General features: G+C 45.1%; 1 long non-coding RNA gene across 1 annotated transcript in view; it reads right to left on the bottom strand.

Annotated features, from left to right (window-relative positions):
- Positions 1-1,632: 1,632 nt before the first annotated feature.
- Positions 1,633-12,842, bottom strand: part of LOC144503800 (uncharacterized) — a 39,998-nt gene continuing 28,788 nt past the window's right edge. Inside the window, exons 2-3 of the long non-coding RNA XR_013499560.1 lie at positions 8,467-8,688; positions 1,633-1,913 (exon numbers count right to left, since the gene is read on the bottom strand). This is a non-coding gene — a long non-coding RNA (uncharacterized LOC144503800). The remainder of the gene's footprint in view (positions 1,914-8,466; positions 8,689-12,842) is intronic.

The following is a 12,842-nucleotide window of genomic DNA, read 5'->3' on the forward strand; positions in this document are numbered from 1 at the left end:
TTAAAAAGTTTGAAGTATTAAATAGTGCACCAATTGCACATTCATCCTCATTCACCAAACGTATCAGTGAATTATCTGATGATTTAGACTTGCCGATTTCTGGAGAAACCAGAAATCGCCTGAAAAAGTTGAACAAGAAGTGGAATCCAAAAAGACAATGGAACTATAAAATATTTCTTCTGCTGAAGTGAGGGAAGAAACCTACCCTGAGGACATTGCCTCATGCTCAGAATCTGTTCCACTGAGTATGAGAATATTTCATCCTAAATAAACCAGAAAACATCAGTCATATGGAAAATTTGATTAAAGAGTTTGGTGTTGAAGGCCAGAAGCAGATTCGAAGTCTTCATAAGTCACATTTTCTGAGGGTGAAAAGAAATGAGGTGATGGAAACTGGAAATTAGTTGATTTTTTCAGAAACCTCCGAGGCAGTCTACTGTTATGTTTGGAAATTATTTCCTGATCCTAGGAAAGGGAAATACACATTCATTGACAGGTACTCTAACTGGAGAAATGTTGGAAGAGATACTGCTGATCATGAAACTTCCCAAGCTCACATTAAAGCTATATATGCATTTGTTCAAATGTGTAAATTATCTGGAAGAATTGATTCGTGTAATTGGCTCAGTTTGAAAAGGAGTGTTCTTACTGGAGGAAAGTGCTGAAGCATGTTGTTGCCACAATCAAATTGCTGTCTTCTTTGGGACTACCTCTAAGAGGACATGATGAGTTTTCAGTGTCAAGTAGAAGAGGTAATTTCCCTTGCCTGCCTTGAACATCTCAGTGAATTTGATGAGCTTCTCAAAGACCATTATCAATATTGAGGCTCAAGTAAGACCAACATTTTAACAACCTCATCACTGTAATGGCAGAGTTGCTCAGAAACCAATTCACTAATGAAGTAAAAGATGCTAAATACTATTTCATAATAGTTGATTCAACAGCAGATGTGAATCATGTGGACCAATTAACATTAATTTTAAGATATCTGACCAGCGATGGTGAAGTTGTAGAGCGATTCCTGTTTTGTCCAGCTACAATCCCACACTTCTGAGTGTATGGAGACAACGGTTTTGGAAATCATTGCAAATTTAGGTTTGGGCATTAAAAATTGATCTTTAATAATTCCACTAATATGGGAGGAAAATATTCAGGTCTACAAGCAAGACTAAATAATTCAAGCCGCTGTGCATTATTCATCCCATGTTCCAGTCACTTTTGAATCAAATCTGCAATGCTGCAGCTGAATCATGTGAGGCGGCCGTACATTGTTTTGACTTTATTCGCAACTTGTTTGCCTTTTTTAGGGTTTCCATGCATCAGTGTATTATGTTGCAATCACGCTTGGAGCAGGTAAATGGAAAACATTTGATAGCCAAAAGAATTTGTGAGAGCAGGTCACCAGGTCAGCTCAGATGCTGTTTTGGCTTTGAAATTGAACTTTGTTGATATAAAAGAAACCTTATCAAACATAGCCACGTCAAAAACCATGTGCAAAATCCTTAGCAGAGAAGTTTGAAAAGTTTTAAATATTGCTGTTTTTATTCTTTTGTGGAACCATTTACTTCAAAGAATTAATGCCATCAGCAAATCACTGCAAAATGTTGATACAACTTTATTGAATGATGCACAATTGTTAGCCTCAGATTAAAGCTTTGTCATGGATGCTCAAAATGAATCTAGCTCGATGGAAGCAGAGGCACTAAAATTAACAAAAAATATAGGTCCTTCTCATGTTGAGAAGCATACAAGATGAAGGAAGTTATTTGTTCAAGGAACCAGAGACAATTAAGTCACTTTAATATTATCTGACACAATAGTGGTGCAATTGCAGAATAGAAGTGAGTCTCTGAAGAAAACTACTGATTTATGCTTCTTTTCGATGGAAGTTTGGATGAGAATGCTAAGAGTTCCTGCAGTAAAAAATAAAGTGAATTGTACCAGGAGAACATAAACACAAGTCTTTCACAGATGAAGTGAAACAATCCATTCATTTCATCAATAATGATGAGCTCTGTGCTTCAAGACCACAAGCTGATTTGTACAGACTTGTACGTGATGGTTTACAGGCAACCTTTCCAAATGTGGACACCATTCTGAAAATATTTTTGACAAAACCTATCACAAATGTTTCCAGTGAACAGTCTTTTTCTGAATTGAAAAGAGTTGAAAATTATTTGTGAAGTAGGGTGAATCAGGAATATTTGACAAGTTCAGCAATATTGACAATTGAAAGTGCGTCTTTACAGGATTTTACCTACCAAGATATAATTGATGATTTTTACAGGGAGGTGGTAGAGGAGTGGTATTGTTGCTGGAATAGAAATTCAGAGACCCAGGGTAATTCTTGAGGACACAGGTTCTAATCCCACCATGGCAGATGGTGGAATTAGAACTCAATAGTCTAATGATGAGCATGAAACCATTGTTGATTGTCATAAAAACCCATCTGGTCCTTTAGGGAAGAAAATCTGTCGTCCTTACCTGGTCTGGCCTACATGTGACTCCAGACCCACAGCAATGTGCTTGACCTTTAAATTCCCTCTGAAATGGCCATTCAATTGTAAGAAGATAGCTCACCAGCTCCTTGTGAAGATCAACTAGAGAAGGGCAATAAATGATGGCATAACTGGTGATGCCCACATTTTGTAAAATTGATTTTTTTTTTATTTTGAGAAGAAAAAGTGTAGAAGAAAATCTATTTAAATTGCCATGCCAACATGGGATGAAGCAAGAAAATCTGAAAAATCTGTCTGCCTTCCATGTTCTCTTGTTTAAATTCTGTTTTCCAAAACGGACCATCATTGGTCTGATATAATGGCTGCAGCTGGTCACACGCTGATAGTTCTAACCACCATCGCTCTCAAGACTGGCTTTCAGAAAGTCTCTTCAGGATAAAGAACGGAATCCTGCAGACACAGCCACTAATACTGGACTCATGGACATTCCACTCATGAATTTACAGTAATAACTTCTATGATTTTGTGCGAGGAAGTATGGAAGTTAACTTTTGAAACTGAATAAGACTCTGAAATGTACTGAATGGCAGTGCGTCATGGCGACTAGAATATTTGCTCCTACTCTGGACTAGTTAATTGTGTCCTGCACTGGCCTGTGCTGCAGTGTTGTCATCAGCTCATTTTTCCATTTTGTTGCTCATCAGCAAGTTTCATGTTTGCTCGCCTCAAGAAACACATCACAATGTTGACCATCTTTACCATAATTCTGATAAGATTTAGCTTGGATTTCAATTCAGCAATTTTTCATACAGGCATGTTTTTACACATTAAAAAGCACTAAAGCAGTTAAGCAGTGATCAATTTCTGTATTTTTGCAGCTTGCACCTTTGCGTTCTATGGGCAAGGGAGGGCATAATGTCATGGGGGGAGGGGTGTGACATCACTGGGGGGAACTGCAGAAATTAAGGTGAGCACAGGGCCTCATGAATGTAAGACCTCACTGGGCAAAGGCATTATTCATGTCGAAACTGCACTGAGAACAGTCAAGCACTGTAATGCGTTGGTTCTATACACCATAAAGAGGAGGAAGATGATAGAATACCTGGCAACATTTGATTTGATTTGATTTATTATTGCCACATACAGGGAAAAGTATTGTTTCTTGTGTTATACTGCTATACAGACAAAGCATACCATACATAGAGAAGGAAAGGAGAGGGTGCAGAATGTAGTGTTACAGTCATAGCTAGGGTGTAGAGAAAGATCAACTTAATATAAGGTAGGTCTATTCAAAAGTCTGATGGCAGCAAGGAAGAAGCTGTTTTTGAGTCAGTTGGTGCATGACCTCAGACTTTTGTATCTTTTTCCTGACGGGAGAAGGTGGAAGAGAGAATGTCTGGGGTGCATGGGGTCCTTGATTGTGCTGGCTGTTTTTCTGAGGCAGGAGGAAGTGTAGACAGAGTCAATGGATGGGAGGTTGGTTTGCATGATGGACTGGACTGGACTTCGTTCACGATACTTTGTAGTTTCTTGTGGGCTTGGACAGAGCAGGAGCCATACCAAACTGTGATATAATCAGAAAGGATGCTTTCTATGGTGCATCTGTAGAAGTTGGTGAGCATCATAGCGGACATGCCAAATTTCCAAAGCCTTCTGAGAAAGTAGAGGCATTGGTGGGCTTTCTTAATTATAGCATCGGCATTGGGGGGGATGGGGGGGGGGGGGGGGGGGGGGTGTGTGTGAAACCAGGACAGGTTGTTGGTGATCTGGACACCTAAAGACTTGAAGCTCTCTATTATTTCCACTTCAGCCCTGTTGATGTAGACAGCGGCATGTCCTCCATTACGCTTCCTGAAGTTGATGATATCTCCTTCCTTTTATTGACATTGAGAGAGAGATTATTATTGTTGCATCTGTTCACCAGATTCTCTATCTCCTTCCTATACGCCATCTCATCATTTCTTGGGATCCGACCCACTACGGTGGTGTCATCACCAAAGTGCTCCTCAACAGGAAGAGCATCTGTGATATTTGATGGACCATGGAACATTTCATCAGATAGAAGAGGCATTCTGTGATAACCCCCACGAGATCCATGGGGAATCACTGATTGATCTCCCTGTGGGCCTCTTTGAGTATGAGTTCCCCTGGTAACAGGCAGTGGGCTGCCCAGCTGAAACCAATTACCTTTTATAAGGCAGCCCAGGACTGGCCCTGTGGAACTATAGTCCCAGATAGGGATTAGTGTGTGTACACTACGGTAGTGGTTTTACTTTGCATTCTGTAATAAGCGATGTTCCTTTCCAGTCGGGCTTCATCAGTCATTAAATTGGTGATGAGGAACAAGAAAAGTTTCAGACAGCCTCGCCTTTCAATGAACCCGTTAAGACAGTGATGGGGAGATATTGAAAATGTTGCTATTTGGGAAACTGGAAACTTATGATCTGGCTGTGGAGAATTTGCCCCGTTGCGCTGAAAGAGTGGGATATTTCTTCCAGGCAAATGGGATAGATGATGACAATCGTCAAAGAATTGACCTCCTGACTGCATGTGGGGCCCTGACCTAAGCACATAAAAAGTTTAACCTACCCTGCAGTCCCTGAGTTAAAATCTTTTGACAAATTAGTAGATATAGTATCGGACCACTACGACTCTAAACCGTCTGCTATATTGCAACACTACTGGTTTAACATGACAACTAGACTCCCTAAGGAACCAGTCACTGAATTCTTCATGAGGCTGCACAAATTGGTGGAGCACTGAGTACGAGCCAGCACTTTCAGAATTGACAAGGGATTGTTTAGTATGTGGAATTCATAATATCTCCCCAGCATAAAACCCATCACTTTTCTACCTTCCTTCAGTTAAAATAAATGTCATGTTTGAATTGAAACAATGCCGCTGTTTCTCTCCAGATGCTGCCAGGCCTTCTGGGTATTTCCACCAATTTCAGTGTTTATAAAACACTGCTTTGGTCTCAATGGAATATTATGTCCAATTCATAGGGCCATACTTTAAGGAGAATGTGAATGTTTTAGACAGAGTGCATTTACAAGAATCATTTCAGTGATGGGAATGAGTTAAATGGATAGATTGGAGAAGCTGGTCTGGTTCTCCTTAAAGAAGAGAGGCTGAGAGAAGAGCTGATAGAGATGTGCAAAATCATGAGGACTTTAGCTAGAGTAGATGGAGACAGATAGCCAGTTCCCGGGGCAGAGGGGTCAAGAACCACACAACAGGTTTAAGTTGATTGGCAAAAGAACGAAATGCAACATGAAGAAAAAAAGTAAGTGGTTTGGATCTGAAATGCACTGCCTGAGAGGATGGTGGAGGCAGATTCAATCATGAAATTCAAAATTAAATTGGATAAACACTTGAAGAGAAAAAAATTGCAGGGCTACGGTGAAAGTTCAGGTGAGTGGGATGAGCCGAGTTGCTCTTACAGAGAGCTGGCACGGCTTCCTTCTGTGCTGTAATTATTCTATATGACTCAATGATTCTATATTGAGAAAGAGAGAGAGAGACAATGAATATGTATTTGGAAACCATACTGAGAAACAAAGAAAAAGAAGCAAGATAGGTAGTAATTTGGGAAATGTAACACAGAATGTAACACAGAAAGAAAGAGATTTGTGGAAATAGGCAAATGTTGCACTGAACAACACATGTAGATGAACTAATATTCATATATTTTCAAACCATTCTAATTTTACCTGTAAACCGAAAATGTCAGTTGCGTGGCTGCATTTAAAGGATTCAATGAATTTAATCGACCAAAATGCAAGATTAAAATGATGTCATAGACACAAGAGTGAAGGTGAAGCGGAATATTGGATTTTATCCTGGATTCAACAGCAGGTGATGTATTTGATGTCATGGAAAATAATGGATAGAACATTGGAAGAGAAAAATAAATGTAAATACAATACAATCGTGAAAATGACACAATCTTTAGAAAGAAAATGACTAAACTGCTCAGTTTTCCACAGTCTTCTGAGCTGACTGAATCTAGTCCAATATTCTGACAATAGGGCAACTGTCCTTGACAATAGCACAATTCTCATTGGCAATGGAACAAGCATAATACATAAGAACATAAGAAATAGGAGCAGGAGTAGGCCATCTCGCCCATCGCAAAAAATTTCCAAAGCAACCCAGACATAAATTCCTTGACTCACATTCACAGTCATCTTTCTGATTTCATCACCTTACATAGCCTCTCCACCTCTAATCATCAATAAATCCAACTCTGACCATATCCTTGACTCTTTTTACATCACCTGGGTTCATTCCCAATGGCAATGCCTTGACCAATCAGAGTTGACCGACCTGATTCAAGTTTGAAATAAAAACTTGGCAGTTCACAGTTAACTGTTCTCTGCTGAATTCTCCATGGCAATGTCTCTACCGATCAGAGTCCACATGCCAACATGGCATCCAAAACCTAGGCTCTCCCACCACCCCCTCACCCCTCCCTGGACTCCCCAGATGTCAGAATCCTGGCATATGCGGGTACCATCCCTCATGGTGTCCACTTCCCACCCTCCTATGTGACCTTCCTAGCAATGGCCAATTTAGCAGGCCACCTCTGGAAGCCTAGTCCAATTAGGGACAGCAGGCAGGTTCCATAGGCAGAAGAAGCTCAAACAATGATGAGACGGAGTACAGGAAAGTGATAGGGAACTTGGTGAAATGGTGTGGTGACGATGAGTTCTCCCCCATGTCAACAAAATGAAGGAGACAGTCATCAACTTCAGGAAGCGTAGTGGAGGACATGCCCCTATATACATCAATGGAGATGAAGTGGAAATGGTCGAGAGCTTCATGTTTCCAGTGTCCAGATCACTAACAACCTATCCTGGTCCCTCCACACTGACGCTATAATTACGAAAGCTCACCAATGCCTCTACTTTCTCAGGAGGCTAAGGAAATTTGGCATGTCCGCTACAACTCTCACCAATTTTTACAGATGCACTGTAGAAAGCTTCTTTGCAGATGTATCACAGCTTGGTTTGGTTCCAGCTCTGACCAAGAGCGCAAAAAACTACAAAGGGTTGTGAACATAATCCAGTCCATGCTGCAAACCAGCCTCCCATCCATTGACACTGTCTACACTTCCCGCTGCCTCAGAAAAGCAGCCAGCATGATCAAGGACTCAATGCACCCCAGGCATACTCTCTTTCAGCTTCTTCCATTGAGAAAAAGATATAGGATCCCTTCTTCCTCTCTTGGGATTCCTGTGGGCCTGTGGATCACTCCATGGGATGGTGGTTCTTCTGCATTGAGCTCCAGAAGCTCCGGCATCACCTGGTTCTGGAGGATCACCTGTGTACTACCCATGGTGGTTGAGCCCTCTGCGATGGCCACCTGAGTCGGGGGCCACCTGTCAATGGCTGCAGCAAGTGCCCTCTGAGACTGGGCCACACTCTACAATCCCTCAGCCATGACCCTCTGTGACTGGGCCACATTCTCAAGGGCTGCTGCTGTAGCCCACTGTAACTCAGCGTTGTCCCGGTGGGTCTCTTGCAAGCTCTCGAGGCTCTCAGCCATGGACCGTAGAATCTCAAGAAGCCTGCTCAGTCCCTCAGCTGTGGCCTGCTGCGACTCGGCTGTGGCCCTCTGGGACTCTGCTGTGGCTTGCTGTGACTCGGCCATCACTTGGAGCCTGCCACTCATGGTGAGGATCCATTGCCCCAGGCTTTCCACTGCAGATGCCACCCTTGCAGTGTTGGCTGGGGAACCACGCAAGACAGGCAATAGCTGGCCTGCCTGAAAGCTTTGGGATCCTCCCAACAGCCTCGCAGTTAGTCCAGTGTTGCTGTCAGCCCCTCCTGCATTCCCTGGCACTTTTGCTGCATCTCCAGCAGCTGAGGGAGAAGTGATCTCAGAGGCCCAGCATGTAGCCTGGGGCCAGCCGAGTCCTCACCTCTGGCAGGCCCCTGCGTACCAGAGACTTTGGACGTTCCCTCCTCCACCCGATATACATCAGCAGATGTGGCGTGCTCACCAGAGAGTGGCCCAGAAGCCTCACCACTAACTGGACCCACCGACGTGTCAGTATCTGGGATGGGGAACTGCAAGGTGGAAGCTGATGCCAAAAAGTTGCCACCCTCGGAGGTCCCTTCTGTCATATCCTTCAAGGACTTGTCTGAGCTGTCCTGAACAGGATGGGCGGGCGTTGCAGCAGGAGCCTGTAGTCCAGAAGGACCCGGGGTATCTGGATCTGTCCCTGCAACACAAGACACAAGGTTAAGTGCAAGGGAGGGAGAGGAATCTGGGATGCAAAACACGTGATTCACGTTTCTCCACTGAACATAGAACAAAGCACCAAGAAAATTACATAAGAACATAAGAAATAGGAGCAGGAGTAGGCCATCTAGCCCCTCGAGCCTGCCCCGCCATTCAATAAAATCACGGCTGATCTGAAGTGGATCAGTTCCACTTACCCGCCTGATCCCCGTAACCCCTAATTCCCTTACTGATCAGGAATCCATCTATCCGTGATTTAAACATATTCAACGAGCTAGCCTCCACCACTTCAGTGGGCAGAGAATTCCAGAGATTCACCACCCTCTGAGAGAAGAAGTTCCTCCTCAGCTCTGTCCTAAACTGGCCCCCCTTTATTTTGAGGCTGTGCCCTCTAGTTCTAGTTTCCTTTCTAAGTGGAAAGAATCTCTCCACCTCTACCCTATCCAGCCCCTTCATTATCTTATAGGTCTCTATAAGATCCCCCCTCAGCCTTCTAAATTCCAACGAATACAAACCCAATCTGCTTAGTCTCTCCTCATAATCAACACCCCTCATCTCTGGTATCAACCTGGTGAACCTTCTCTGCACTCCCTCCAAGGCCAATATATCCTTCCGCAAATAAGGGGACCAATACTGCACACAGTATTCCAGCTGTGGCCTCACCAATGCCCTGTACAGATGCAGCAAGACATCTCTGCTTTTATATTCTATCCCCCTTGCGATATAGGCCAACATCCCATTTGCCTTCTTGATCACCTGTTGCACCTGCAGACTGGGTTTTTGCGTCTCATGCACAAGGACCCCTAGGTCCCTTTGCACAGTAGCATGTTGTGATTTTTTTCCATTTAGATAATAATCCAATTTGCTATTATTTCCTCCAAAATGAATAACCTCGCATTTGTTAACGTTATACTCCATCTGCCAGATCCTCGCCCACTCACTCAGCCTGTCCAAATCTCTCTGCAGACCTTCTACGCCCTCCACACGATTCACTTTTCCACTTATCTTTGTGTCGTCTGCAAACTTTGTTACCCTACACTCAGTCCCCTCCTCCAGATCGTCTATATAAATGGTAAATAGTTGAGGCCCCAGTACCGATCCCTGCGGCACGCCACTAGTTACCATCTGCCAACCAGAAAAGCACCCATTTATTCCGGCTCTCTGTTTCCTTTCGGATAGCCAATCCCCAATCCACGCTAACACTCTACCCCCAACTCCGTGTGACACAATCTTCTTCAGCAACCTTTTGTGAGGCACCTTATCAAACGCCTTTTGGAAATCCAAAAACACCACATCCACCGGTTCCCCTCCGTCAACCGCACTAGTCACATCTTCATAAAAATCCAACAAGTTCATCAAGCACGACTTTCCCCTCATGAATCCATGCTGCGTCTGCTTAATCGAACCATTCTTATCCAGATGGCCTGCTATTTCTTCTTTAATGATGGATTCCAGCATTTTCCCAACTACAGATGTTAAGCTAACCGGCCTGTAGTTACCCACCTTTTGTCTATTTCCTTTTTTAAACAGCGGCGTAACATTAGCCGTTTTCCAATCCGCCGGCACTACCCCAGAATCCAACGAATTTTGATAAATAACCACTAACGCATCCGCTATTACCTCTGACATTTCTTTCAGTACTCTGGGATGCATTCCATCCGGGCCCGGGGACTTGTCCACCTTCAGTCCTGTTAGTCTACCAAGCACTGCCTCCCTGGTAACATTAATTGTATTGAGTACCTCTCCTCCGACCAACCCTCTATCGTTAATATTCGGTAAACTATTTGTGTCTTCCACCGTGAAGACCGACACAAAAAACTTATTTAAAGTTTCAGCCATTTCCTCATTTCCCACTATTAAATCCCCCCTCTCGTCCTCAAGGGTCCAACATTCACTCTTGCCACTCTATTCCTTTTTATATATTTGTAAAAGCTTTTACTACCATTTTTTATATTTAGAGCTAGCGTAGCTTCATAACCTATCTTTCCTTTCTTTATCGCTTTCTTAGTCGTTCTTTGTTGTTTCTTAAAGTTTTCCCAATCTTCCGATTCTCCACTATTTTTGGTCACTCTGTACGCATCGGTCTTTAATTTAATACTCTCCTTCATTTCCTTCGTTATCCACGGCTGGTTATCCCCTTTCTTAGTCCTTCTTTATCACTGGAATATATTGTTGCTGAGTACTGAAAAGGATCTCCTTAAAAATCCTCCACTGTTCCTCAGCTGTCCTACCTACCAGTCTGCTCTCCCAGTCCATCACAGGAACAGGCCCTTCAGCCCTCCAAACTTGCAGCGACCAGACTGCCATCTGATTTGTCACCCTCTCCCCTCCCGGGGACCATATACCTCTATTCCCATCCCATTCACGTAGTTGTAAAGACGCCCCTTAAAGGTCACTCCTGTATCTGCCTCCACGACCTCCTCCGGCAGCGAGTTCCAGGCACTCACTACCCTGTCTGTGCAAATAAACATGCCTCGTACATCTCCTTTAAACCTTGCTCCTCGCACCCAAACCTCATGCCCTGAGAAGTTGCCTCAAAGTGAGTGGAGGAATGACAGGTGTTCATGTCTTGACGGCTGCCTGACCATGCTGTCGCTGACAGCCCGCATCTCCCCTTCCCTTGAGAGCTCCAACGCCCGCTCCTCAAAGGGAAGTCTGGCTCACCACCCCATGTCTTAGCCCTCTCTCTGCTGTTATGGTCGATCTTCTCCTGTGGACACAGAAGGAACCATGAAAGAAATGATGACGTGACTACTGCAGAGTATCAGGTGGTGGCCCCTAGAGGGCAAGCGCAGTGGGGCTCTTGGGTGGGGGAGCGGGGGCGGGGGGAGGTGGTGGCAGGATAGAAGGAGGTGCTTGGGGGTCAGGGACTGGAAGCATGCAGGGTGCTACGGATGGGAAGATCGGGGGGAGATTTGGGGGAAGATGCTAGATGGGGTTAAGCACTCACCCTGGGTCTGCATCCTCCTGGGGGAAGAGGGTGTCCTGCCTCACCTCTGCTGCATCTAGTAGCCTTCCCAGATCACCTTCAGAAAAACAGGGGCCTGGTCATGCGCACATTGTCCTGAAATACTGATCTGCCTGTCCATCCTTGAGTTTTTTATGGAGCTGCCCCATGTTAGGGCAGATCAGCTGCAGGCAGTTTGGCAGGGCATTCCAGCAAGTTACATGCAGTTTGCTTGTTAGCATTGAGGGGAAGGCAAGTGAGGGGGCCAGTAGCCTGCTGATCAGGTGTGCTGATAGGGGGGGTGGGGGAGTGGATCAGTGCCTCAATGATTGGGGATAGGGGAGGGAGAGGAAGGTGTCACACAGTCGTTAGGGTCCGGAGGAGATGGGGGCCTTATGCGGGAGGGTATGGTATGGGGGAGAGGGGGGATCACTCTGCCTGATAGCGGTGGTGGGGATGGGGTTCCGCTGCCACTCTGCCTGAGATTGGTGGGGGGGGGGGGGGGGGGGGGGGTCCGTTGCCACTCTGCCTGAAATTGGTGAGGGGGAAGGAGGGACAACTGCCACTCTGCCTGAGATCGGTGGGGGGAAAGGGGGCTGCGATCTGTCTTGGTGGCGGGAGTGGGGGGATAAGGGGGTCAGTAATGTTGTGGGGGTGGGGCAATGTCTGTGGGGGCCAGGGGTTGCATTATCTGGCCCGGGAGGTATGTTGCAGGGGAGCGTTATTCTATCAATTATTTTTCTGCGCATGCGCAGTTGGAGGTGCCGATTGCAGCTGCAGGGTTTCGGGCCTGTTAAACCCCGCCCACAGGCTTGTGCAGCGCGATTCGGAATTGCTGATATTTTTTGCAGGCAGAGTGCGTATGGGGGTGCCTGAGAACGGGTTTAAAAGTCAGATTTGAAACACTCCCATTTGAAACACTCCCAGGGGCGGCACGGTAGCACAGTGGTTAGCACTGCTGCTTCACAGCTCCAGGGACCTTGGTTCGATTCCCGGCTTGGGTCACTGTCTGTGTGGAGTTTGCACATTCTCCTCGTGTCTGCGTGGGTTTCCTCCGGGTGCGCCGGTTTCCTCCCACAGTCCAAAGATGTGCAGGTTAGGTTGATTGGCCATGCTAAAATTGCCCCTAGTGTCCTGAGATGCGTAGGTTAGAGGGATTAGTGGGTAAATGTGTAGGAATATGGGGG

Source organism: Mustelus asterias, chromosome 2 (assembly GCF_964213995.1).
Source record: "Mustelus asterias chromosome 2, sMusAst1.hap1.1, whole genome shotgun sequence".
Lineage (NCBI taxonomy): Eukaryota > Metazoa > Chordata > Chondrichthyes > Carcharhiniformes > Triakidae > Mustelus > Mustelus asterias.